We start from the raw sequence: 12,667 nt of genomic DNA, 5'->3' as shown, positions 1-12,667 counted from the left end.
CCAGTCACACAGTCCTTTCAACACAGACTGCAGTCCAGTCACACGGTCCTTTCCACACAGACTGCAGTCCAGTCACTCAATCCGTTCCACACAGACTGCAGTCCAGTATCACGGTCCTTTCCACACAGACTGCAGTCCAGTCACACGGTCCTTTCCAAACAGACTGCAGTCCAGTCACGCAGTCCTTTCCACACAGACTGCAGTCCAGTCACGCGATGTTTTCCACACAGACTGCAGTCCAGTCACTCAATCCTTCGCACACAGACTGCAGTCCAGGCACACGATGTTTTCCACACAGACTGCAGTACAGTCACTCAATCCTTTCCACACAGACTGCAGTCCAGACACGCAATCCTTTCCACACAGACTGCAGTCCAGTCACTCAGTCCTTTCCACACAGACAGCAGTCCAGTCACGCAGACCTTTCCACACAGACTGCAGTCCAGTCACTCAATCCTTTCCACACAGACTGCAGTCCAGTCACACAGTCCTTTCCACACAGACTGCAGTCCTGTCACTCAGTCCTTTCCACACAGACTGCAGTCCAGTCACACAGTCCGTTCCACACAGACTGCAGTCCAGTCACTCAATCCTTTCCACACAGACTGCAGTCCAGTCACACGGCCCTTTCCACACAGACTGCAGTCCTGTCACTCAATCCTTTCCACACAGACTGCAGTCATGTCACATGGTCCTTTCCAAACAGACTGCAGTCCAGTCACGCAGTCCTTTCCACACAGACTGCAGTCCAGTCACACAGTCCTTTCCACACGGACTGCAGTCCAGTCACTCAGTCTTTTCCACACAGACTGCAGTCCAATCACACAGTCCTTTCCACACAGACTGCAGTCCAGTCACACAGTCCTTTCCACACAGACTGCAGTCCAGTCACACGGTCCTTTCCACACAGACTGCAGTCCAGTCACTCAATCCGTTCCACACAGACTGCAGTCCAGTATCACGGTCCTTTCCACACAGACTGCAGTCCAGTCACTCAAACCTTTCCACACAGACTGCAGTCCAGTCACTCAATCCTTTCCACACAGACTGCAGTCCAGTCACACGGTCCTTTCCAAACAGACTGCAGTCCAGTCACACAGTCCTTTCCACACAGACGGCAGTCCAGTCAATCAATCCTTTCCACACAGACTGCAGTCCAGTCACACGGTCCTTTCCACACAGACTGCAGTCCTGTCACTCAATCCTTTCCACACAGACTGCAGTCATGCCACATGGTCCTTTCAAACAGACTGCAGTCCAGTCACGCAGTCCTTTCCACACAGACTACAGTCCAGTCACACAGTCCTTTCCACACGGACTGCAGTCCAGTCACTCAGTCCTTTCCACACGGACTGCAGTCCAGTCACACAGTCCTTTCCACACAGACTGCAGTCCAGTCACACAGTCCTTTCAACACAGACTGCAGTCCAGTCACACGGTCCTTTCCACACAGACTGCAGTCCAGTCACTCAATCCGTTCCACACAGACTGCAGTTCACTAAAGCAGTCCTATACACACAGACTGCAGTCCAGTCACTCTATCCTTTCCACACAGACTGCAGTCCAGTCACTCTATCCTTTCCACACAGACTGCAGTCCAGTCACTCTATCCTTTCCACACAGACTGCAGTACAGTCACACGGTCCTTTCCTCACAGACTGCAGTCCAGTCACACAGTCCTTTCCACACAGTCTGCAGTCCAGTCACTCAATCCTTTCCACACAGACTGCAGTCCAGTCACACAATGCTTTCCACACAGACTGCAGTCCAGTCAATCAATCCTTTCCACACAAACTGCAGTCCAGTCACACAGTACTTTCCACACAGACTGCAATCCAGTCACACAGTACTTTCCACACAGACTGCAGTCCACTCATGCAGTCCTATACACACAGACTGCAGTCCAGTCACACAGCCCTTTCCACACAGACTGCAGTCCAGTCACGCAATCGTTTCCACACAGACTGCAGTCCAGTCACTCAATCCTTTCCACACAGACTGCAGTCCAGTCACTCAATCCTTTCCACAAAGACTGCAGTCCAGTCACACAGTCTTTTCCACACAGACTGCAGTGCAGTCACGCAATCCTTTCCACACAGACTGAAGTCCAGTCACACAGTCCTTTCCACACAGACTGCAGTCCAGTCGCACAGTCCTTCCCACACAGACAGCAGTCCAGTCATGCAATCCTTTCTACACAGACTGCAGTCCAGTCATGCAAACCTTTCCACACAGACTGCAGTCCAGTCACGCGATATTTTCCACACAGACTGCAGTCCTGTCACTCAATCCTTTCCACACAGACTGCAGTCCAGTCACGCGATGTTTTCCACACAGACTGCAGTCAGGTCACGCGATGTTTTCCACACAGACTGCAGTCCAGTCACTCAATCCTTCGCACACAGACTGCAGTCCAGTCACACGATGTTTTCCACACAGACTGCAGTCCAGTCATTCAATCCTTTCCACACAGACTGCAGTCCAGTCACGCAATCCTTTCCACACAGACTGCAGTCCAGTCACTCAGTCCTTTCCACACAGACAGCAGTCCAGTCACGCAGACCTTTCCACACAGACTGCAGTCCAGTCACTCAATCCTTTCCACATAGACTGCAGTCCAGTCACACAGTCCTTTCCACACAGACTGCAGTCCTGTCACTCAGTCCTTTCCACACAGACTGCAGTCCAGTCACACAGTCCTTTCCACACAGACTGCAGTCCAGTCACTCAATCCTTTCCACACAGACTGCAGTCCAGTCATACAGTCCTTTCCACACAGACTGCAGTCCAGTCACTCAATCCTTACCACACGGACTGCAGTCCTGTCACTCAGTCCTTTCCACACAGACTGCAGTCCAGTCACTCAGTCCTTTGCACACAGACTGCAGTCCAGTCACACAGTCCTTTCCACACAGACTGCAGTCCAGTCACTCAATCCTTTCCACACAGACTGCAGTCATGTCACATGGTCCTTTCCAAACAGACTGCAGTCCAGTCACGCAGTCCTTTCCACACAGAGTGCAGTCCAGTCACACAGTCCTTTCCACACGGACTGCAGTCCAGTCACTCAGTCCTTTCCACACAGACTGCAGTCCAGTCACTCAGTCCTTTCCACACAGACAGCAGTCCAGTCACGCAGACCTTTCCACACAGACTGCAGTCCAGTCACTCAATCCTTTCCACACAGACTGCAGTCCAGTCACACAGTCCTTTCCACACAGACTGCAGTCCTGTCACTCAGTCCTTTCCACACAGACTGCAGGCCAGTCACACAGTCCTTTCCACACAGACGGCAGTCCAGTCACTCAATCCTTTCCACACAGACTGCAATCCAGTCACACGGTCCTTTCCACACAGACTGCAGTCCTGTCACGCAGTCCTTTCCACACAGACTGCAGTCCTGTCACTCAATCCTTTCCACACAGACTGCAGTCATGCCACATGGTCCTTTCCAAACAGACTGCAGTCCAGTCACGCAGTCCTTTCCACACAGACTGCAGTCCTGTCACTCAATCCTTTCCACACAGACTGCAGTCATGCCACATGGTCCTTTCCAAACAGACTGCAGTCCAGTCACTCAGTCCTTTCCACACAGACTGCAGTCCAGTCACACAGTCCTTTCCACACAGACTGCAGTCCAGTCACACAGTCCTTTCAACACAGACTGCAGTCCAGTCACACGGTCCTTTCCACACAGACTGCAGTCCAGTCACTCAATCCGTTCCACACAGACTGCAGTCCAGTATCACGGTCCTTTCCACACAGACTGCAGTCCAGTCACACGGTCCTTTCCAAACAGACTGCAGTCCAGTCACGCAGTCCTTTCCACACAGACTGCAGTCCAGTCACGCGATGTTTTCCACACAGACTGCAGTCCAGTCACTCAATCCTTCGCACACAGACTGCAGTCCAGGCACACGATGTTTTCCACACAGACTGCAGTACAGTCACTCAATCCTTTCCACACAGACTGCAGTCCAGACACGCAATCCTTTCCACACAGACTGCAGTCCAGTCACTCAGTCCTTTCCACACAGACAGCAGTCCAGTCACGCAGACCTTTCCACACAGACTGCAGTCCAGTCACTCAATCCTTTCCACACAGACTGCAGTCCAGTCACACAGTCCTTTCCACACAGACTGCAGTCCTGTCACTCAGTCCTTTCCACACAGACTGCAGTCCAGTCACACAGTCCGTTCCACACAGACTGCAGTCCAGTCACTCAATCCTTTCCACACAGACTGCAGTCCAGTCACACGGCCCTTTCCACACAGACTGCAGTCCTGTCACTCAATCCTTTCCACACAGACTGCAGTCATGTCACATGGTCCTTTCCAAACAGACTGCAGTCCAGTCACGCAGTCCTTTCCACACAGACTGCAGTCCAGTCACACAGTCCTTTCCACACGGACTGCAGTCCAGTCACTCAGTCTTTTCCACACAGACTGCAGTCCAATCACACAGTCCTTTCCACACAGACTGCAGTCCAGTCACACAGTCCTTTCCACACAGACTGCAGTCCAGTCACACGGTCCTTTCCACACAGACTGCAGTCCAGTCACTCAATCCGTTCCACACAGACTGCAGTCCAGTATCACGGTCCTTTCCACACAGACTGCAGTCCAGTCACTCAAACCTTTCCACACAGACTGCAGTCCAGTCACTCAATCCTTTCCACACAGACTGCAGTCCAGTCACACGGTCCTTTCCAAACAGACTGCAGTCCAGTCACGCAGTCCTTTCCAAACAGACTGCAGTCCAGTCACGCAGTCCTTTCAACACAAACTGCAGTCCAGTCACGCAGTCCTTTCAACACAGTCTGCAGTCCAGTCACTCAATCCTTTACACACAGTCTGCAGTTCACTAAAGCAGTCATATACACACAGACTGCAGTCCAGTCACTCTATCCTTTCCACACAGTCTGCAGCACAGTTACACGGTCCTTTCCACACAGACTGCAGTCCAGTCACACAGTCCTTTCACACAGACTGCAGCCCAGTCACACAGTCCGTCCACACAGACTGCAGTCCAGTCAATCAATCCTTTCCACACAAACTGCAGTCCAGTCACACAGTACTTTCCACACAGACTGCAGTCCACTCATGCAGTCCTATACACACAGACTGCAGGCAAGTCACACAGCCCTTTCCACACAGACTGCTGTCCAGTCACGCAATCGTTTCCACACAGACTGCAGTCCAGTCACTCAATCCTTTCCACACAGTCTGCAGTCCAGTCACTCAATCCTTTACACACAGACTGCAGTCCAGTCACACAGTACTTTCCACACAGACTGCAGTCCACTCATGCAGTCCTATACACACAGACTGCAGTCCAGTCACACAGCCCTTTCCACACAGTCTGCAGTCCAGTCACGCAATTGTTTCCACACAGACTGCAGTCCAGTCACTCAATCCTTTCCACACAGACTGCAGTCCAGTCACTCAATCCTTTCCACACAGACTGCAGTCCAGTCACACAGTCCTTTCCACACAGACTGCAGTGCAGTCACGCAATCCTTTCCACACTGACTGAAGTCCAGTCACACAGTCCTTTCCACACAGACTGCAGTCCAGTCGCACAGTCCTTCCCACACAGACAGCAGTCCAGTCATGCAATCCTTTCTACACAGACTGCAGTCCAGTCATGCAAACCTTTCTACACAGACTGCAGTCCAGTCATGCGATGTTTTCCACACAGACTGCAGTCCTGTCACTCAATCCTTTCCACACAGACTGCAGTCCAGTCACGCGATGTTTTCCACACAGACTGCAGTCCAGTCACGCGATGTTTTCCACACAGACTGCAGTCCAGTCACACGATGTTTTCCACACAGACTGCAGTACAGTCACTCAATCCTTTCCACACAGACTGCAGTCCAGTCACTCAATCCTTTCCACACAGACTGCAGTCATGTCACATGGTCCTTTCCAAACAGACTGCAGTCCAGTCACGCAGTCCTTTCCACACAGACTGCAGTCCAGTCACACAGTCCTTTCCACACGGACTGCAGTCCAGTCACTCAGTCCTTTCCACACAGACTGCAGTCCAGTCACTCAGTCCTTTCCACACAGACAGCAGTCCAGTCACGCAGACCTTTCCACACAGACTGCAGTCCAGTCACTCAATCCTTTCCACACAGACTGCAGTCCAGTCACACAGTCCTTTCCACACAGACTGCAGTCCTGTCACTCAGTCCTTTCCACACAGACTGCAGTCCAGTCACACAGTCCTTTCCACACAGACGGCAGTCCAGTCACTCAATCCTTTCCACACAGACTGCAGTCCAGTCACACGGTCCTTTCCACACAGACTGCAGTCCTGTCACTCAATCCTTTCCACACAGACTGCAGTCATGCCACATGGTCCTTTCCAAACAGACTGCAGTCCAGTCACGCAGTCCTTTCCACACAGACTGCAGTCCAGTCACACAGTCCTTTCCACACGGACTGCAGTCCAGTCACTCAGTCCTTTCCACACAGACTGCAGTCCAGTCACACAGTCCTTTCCACACAGACTGCAGTCCAGTCACACAGTCCTTTCAACACAGACTGCAGTCCAGTCACACGGTCCTTTCCACACAGACTGCAGTCCAGTCACTCAATCCGTTCCACACAGACTGCAGTTCACTAAAGCAGTCCTATACACACAGACTGCAGTCCAGTCACTCTATCCTTTCCACACAGACTGCAGTCCAGTCACTCTATCCTTTCCACACAGACTGCAGCACAGTCACACGGTCCTTTCCACACAGACGGCAGTCCAGTCACACAGTCCTATACACACAGACTGCAGTCCAGTCAATCAATCCTTTCCACACAAACTGCAGTCCAGTCACACAGTACTTTCCACACAGACTGCAGTCCACTCATGCTGTCCTATACACACAGACTGCAGTCCAGTCACACAGCCCTTTCCACACAGACTGCAGTCCAGTCACGCAATCGTTTCCACACAGACTGCAGTCCAGTCACTCAATCCTTTCCACACAGTCTGCAGTCCAGTCACTCAATCCTTTACACACAGACTGCAGTCCAGTCACACAGTACTTTCCACACAGACTGCAGTCCACTCATGCAGTCCTATACACACAGACTGCAGTCCAGTCACACAGCCCTTTCCACACAGACTGCAGTCCAGTCACGCAATCGTTTCCACACAGACTGCAGTCCAGTCACTCAATCCTTTCCACACAGACTGCAGTCCAGTCACTCAATCCTTTCCACACAGACTGCAGTCCAGTCACACAGTCCTTTCCACAAAGACTGCAGTGCAGTCACGCAATCCTTTCCACACAGACTGAAGTCCAGTCACACAGTCCTTTCCACACAGACTGCAGTCCAGTCGCACAGTCCTTCCCACACAGACAGCAGTCCAGTCATGCAATCCTTTCTACACAGACTGCAGTCCAGTCATGCAAACCTTTCTACACAGACTGCAGTCCAGTCACGCGATGTTTTCCACACAGACTGCAGTCCAGTCACTCAATCCTTACCACACGGACTGCAGTCCTGTCACTCAGTCCTTTCCACACAGACTGCAGTCCAGTCACTCAGTCCTTTCCACACAGACTGCAGTCCAGTCACACAGTCCTTTCCACACAGACTGCAGTCCAGTCACTCAATCCTTTCCACACAGACTGCAGTCATGTCACATGGTCCTTTCCACACAGACTGCAGTCCAGTCACACAGTCCTTTCCACACAGACTGCAGTCCTGTCACTCAGTCCTTTCCACACAGACTGCAGTCCAGTCACACAGTCCGTTCCACACAGACTGCAGTCCAGTCACTGAATCCTTTCCACACAGACTGCAGTCCAGTCACACGGCCCTTTCCACACAGACTGCAGTCCTGTCACTCAATCCTTTCCACACAGACTGCAGTCATGTCACATGGTCCTTTCCAAACAGACTGCAGTCCAGTCACGCAGTCCTTTCCACACAGACTGCAGTCCAGTCACACAGTCCTTTCCACACGGACTGCAGTCCAGTCACTCAGTCTTTTCCACACAGACTGCAGTCCAATCACACAGTCCTTTCCACACAGACTGCAGTCCAGTCACACAGTCCTTTCCACACAGACTGCAGTCCAGTCACACGGTCCTTTCCACACAGACTGCAGTCCAGTCACTCAATCCGTTCCACACAGACTGCAGTCCAGTATCACGGTCCTTTCCACACAGACTGCAGTCCAGTCACTCAAACCTTTCCACACAGACTGCAGTCCAGTCACTCAATCCTTTCCACACAGACTGCAGTCCAGTCACACGGTCCTTTCCAAACAGACTGCAGTCCAGTCACGCAGTCCTTTCCAAACAGACTGCAGTCCAGTCACGCAGTCCTTTCAACACAAACTGCAGTCCAGTCACGCAGTCCTTTCAACACAGTCTGCAGTCCAGTCACTCAATCCTTTACACACAGACTGCAGTTCACTAAAGCAGTCATATACACACAGACTGCAGTCCAGTCACTCTATCCTTTCCACACAGTCTGCAGCACAGTTACACGGTCCTTTCCACACAGACTGCAGTCCAGTCACACAGTCCTTTCACACAGACTGCAGCCCAGTCACACAGTCCGTCCACACAGACTGCAGTCCAGTCAATCAATCCTTTCCACACAAACTGCAGTCCAGTCACACAGTACTTTCCACACAGACTGCAGTCCACTCATGCAGTCCTATACACACAGACTGCAGGCAAGTCACACAGCCCTTTCCACACAGACTGCTGTCCAGTCACGCAATCGTTTCCACACAGACTGCAGTCCAGTCACTCAATCCTTTCCACACAGTCTGCAGTCCAGTCACTCAATCCTTTACACACAGACTGCAGTCCAGTCACACAGTACTTTCCACACAGACTGCAGTCCACTCATGCAGTCCTATACACACAGACTGCAGTCCAGTCACACAGCCCTTTCCACACAGTCTGCAGTCCAGTCACGCAATTGTTTCCACACAGACTGCAGTCCAGTCACTCAATCCTTTCCACACAGACTGCAGTCCAGTCACTCAATCCTTTCCACACAGACTGCAGTCCAGTCACACAGTCCTTTCCACACAGACTGCAGTGCAGTCACGCAATCCTTTCCACACTGACTGAAGTCCAGTCACACAGTCCTTTCCACACAGACTGCAGTCCAGTCGCACAGTCCTTCCCACACAGACAGCAGTCCAGTCATGCAATCCTTTCTACACAGACTGCAGTCCAGTCATGCAAACCTTTCTACACAGACTGCAGTCCAGTCATGCGATGTTTTCCACACAGACTGCAGTCCTGTCACTCAATCCTTTCCACACAGACTGCAGTCCAGTCACGCGATGTTTTCCACACAGACTGCAGTCCAGTCACGCGATGTTTTCCACACAGACTGCAGTCCAGTCACACGATGTTTTCCACACAGACTGCAGTACAGTCACTCAATCCTTTCCACACAGACTGCAGTCCAGTCACTCAATCCTTTCCACACAGACTGCAGTCATGTCACATGGTCCTTTCCAAACAGACTGCAGTCCAGTCACGCAGTCCTTTCCACACAGACTGCAGTCCAGTCACACAGTCCTTTCCACACGGACTGCAGTCCAGTCACTCAGTCCTTTCCACACAGACTGCAGTCCAGTCACTCAGTCCTTTCCACACAGACAGCAGTCCAGTCACGCAGACCTTTCCACACAGACTGCAGTCCAGTCACTCAATCCTTTCCACACAGACTGCAGTCCAGTCACACAGTCCTTTCCACACAGACTGCAGTCCTGTCACTCAGTCCTTTCCACACAGACTGCAGTCCAGTCACACAGTCCTTTCCACACAGACGGCAGTCCAGTCACTCAATCCTTTCCACACAGACTGCAGTCCAGTCACACGGTCCTTTCCACACAGACTGCAGTCCTGTCACTCAATCCTTTCCACACAGACTGCAGTCATGCCACATGGTCCTTTCCAAACAGACTGCAGTCCAGTCACGCAGTCCTTTCCACACAGACTGCAGTCCAGTCACACAGTCCTTTCCACACGGACTGCAGTCCAGTCACTCAGTCCTTTCCACACAGACTGCAGTCCAGTCACACAGTCCTTTCCACACAGACTGCAGTCCAGTCACACAGTCCTTTCAACACAGACTGCAGTCCAGTCACACGGTCCTTTCCACACAGACTGCAGTCCAGTCACTCAATCCGTTCCACACAGACTGCAGTTCACTAAAGCAGTCCTATACACACAGACTGCAGTCCAGTCACTCTATCCTTTCCACACAGACTGCAGTCCAGTCACTCTATCCTTTCCACACAGACTGCAGCACAGTCACACGGTCCTTTCCACACAGACGGCAGTCCAGTCACACAGTCCTATACACACAGACTGCAGTCCAGTCAATCAATCCTTTCCACACAAACTGCAGTCCAGTCACACAGTACTTTCCACACAGACTGCAGTCCACTCATGCAGTCCTATACACACAGACTGCAGTCCAGTCACACAGCCCTTTCCACACAGACTGCAGTCCAGTCACGCAATCGTTTCCACACAGACTGCAGTCCAGTCACTCAATCCTTTCCACACAGACTGCAGTCCAGTCACTCAATCCTTTCCACACAGACTGCAGTCCAGTCACACAGTCCTTTCCACAAAGACTGCAGTGCAGTCACGCAATCCTTTCCACACAGACTGAAGTCCAGTCACACAGTCCTTTCCACACAGACTGCAGTCCAGTCGCACAGTCCTTCCCACACAGACAGCAGTCCAGTCATGCAATCCTTTCTACACAGACTGCAGTCCAGTCATGCAAACCTTTCTACACAGACTGCAGTCCAGTCACGCGATGTTTTCCACACAGACTGCAGTCCAGTCACTCAATCCTTACCACACGGACTGCAGTCCTGTCACTCAGTCCTTTCCACACAGACTGCAGTCCAGTCACTCAGTCCTTTCCACACAGACTGCAGTCCAGTCACACAGTCCTTTCCACACAGACTGCAGTCCAGTCACTCAATCCTTTCCACACAGACTGCAGTCATGTCACATGGTCCTTTCCAAACAGACTGCAGTCCAGTCACGCAGTCCTTTCCACACAGACTGCAGTCCAGTCACACAGTCCTTTACACACGGACTGCAGTCCAGTAACTCAGTCCTTTCCACACAGACTGCAGCACAGTTACACGGTCCTTTCCACACAGACTGCAGTCCAGTCACACAGTCCTTTCCACACAGACTGCAGCCCAGTCACACAGTCCGTCCATACAGACTGCAGTCCAGTCACGCAGTCCTTTCCACACAGACTGCAGTCCAGTCACACAGTCCTTTCCACACGGACTGCAGTCCAGTCACTCAGTCCTTTCCACACAGACTGCAGTCCAGTCACTCAGTCCTTTCCACACAGACAGCAGTCCAGTCACGCAGACCTTTCCACACAGACTGCAGTCCAGTCACTCAATCCTTTCCACACAGACTGCAGTCCAGTCACACAGTCCTTTCCACACAGACTGCAGTCCTGTCACTCAGTCCTTTCCACACAGACTGCAGTCCAGTCACACAGTCCTTTCCACACAGACGGCAGTCCAGTCACTCAATCCTTTCCACACAGACTGCAGTCCAGTCACACGGTCCTTTCCACACAGACTGCAGTCCTGTCACTCAATCCTTTCCACACAGACTGCAGTCATGCCACATGGTCCTTTCCAAACAGACTGCAGTCCAGTCACGCAGTCCTTTCCACACAGACTGCAGTCCAGTCACACAGTCCTTTCCACACGGACTGCAGTCCAGTCACTCAGTCCTTTCCACACAGACTGCAGTCCAGTCACACAGTCCTTTCCACACAGACTGCAGTCCAGTCACACAGTCCTTTCAACACAGACTGCAGTCCAGTCACACGGTCCTTTCCACACAGACTGCAGTCCAGTCACTCAATCCGTTCCACACAGACTGCAGTTCACTAAAGCAGTCCTATACACACAGACTGCAGTCCAGTCACTCTATCCTTTCCACACAGACTGCAGTCCAGTCACTCTATCCTTTCCACACAGACTGCAGCACAGTCACACGGTCCTTTCCACACAGACTGCAGTCCAGTCACACAGTCCTATACACACAGACTGCAGTCCAGTCAATCAATCCTTTCCACACAAACTGCAGTCCAGTCACACAGTACTTTCCACACAGACTGCAGTCCACTCATGCAGTCCTATACACACAGACTGCAGTCCAGTCACACAGCCCTTTCCACACAGACTGCAGTCCAGTCACGCAATCGTTTCCACACAGACTGCAGTCCAGTCACTCAATCCTTTCCACACAGTCTGCAGTCCAGTCACTCAATCCTTTACACACTGACTGCAGTCCAGTCACACAGTACTTTCCACACAGACTGCAGTCCACTCATGCAGTCCTATACACACAGACTGCAGTCCAGTCACACAGCCCTTTCCACACAGACTGCAGTCCAGTCACGCAATCGTTTCCACACAGACTGCAGTCCAGTCACTCAATCCTTTCCACACAGACTGCAGTCCAGTCACTCAATCCTTTCCACACAGACTGCAGTCCAGTCACACAGTCCTTTCCACAAAGACTGCAGTGCAGTCACGCAATCCTTTCCACACAGACTGAAGTCCAGTCACACAGTCCTTTCCACACAGACTGCAGTCCAGTCGCACAGTCCTTCCCACACA

The sequence above is a fragment of the Hemitrygon akajei genome, chromosome 30 (genome assembly GCF_048418815.1).
Source record: "Hemitrygon akajei chromosome 30, sHemAka1.3, whole genome shotgun sequence".
In the NCBI taxonomy this organism is placed as follows: Eukaryota; Metazoa; Chordata; class Chondrichthyes; order Myliobatiformes; family Dasyatidae; genus Hemitrygon; species Hemitrygon akajei.
Note: the sequence above shows the minus strand (reverse complement) of the source record.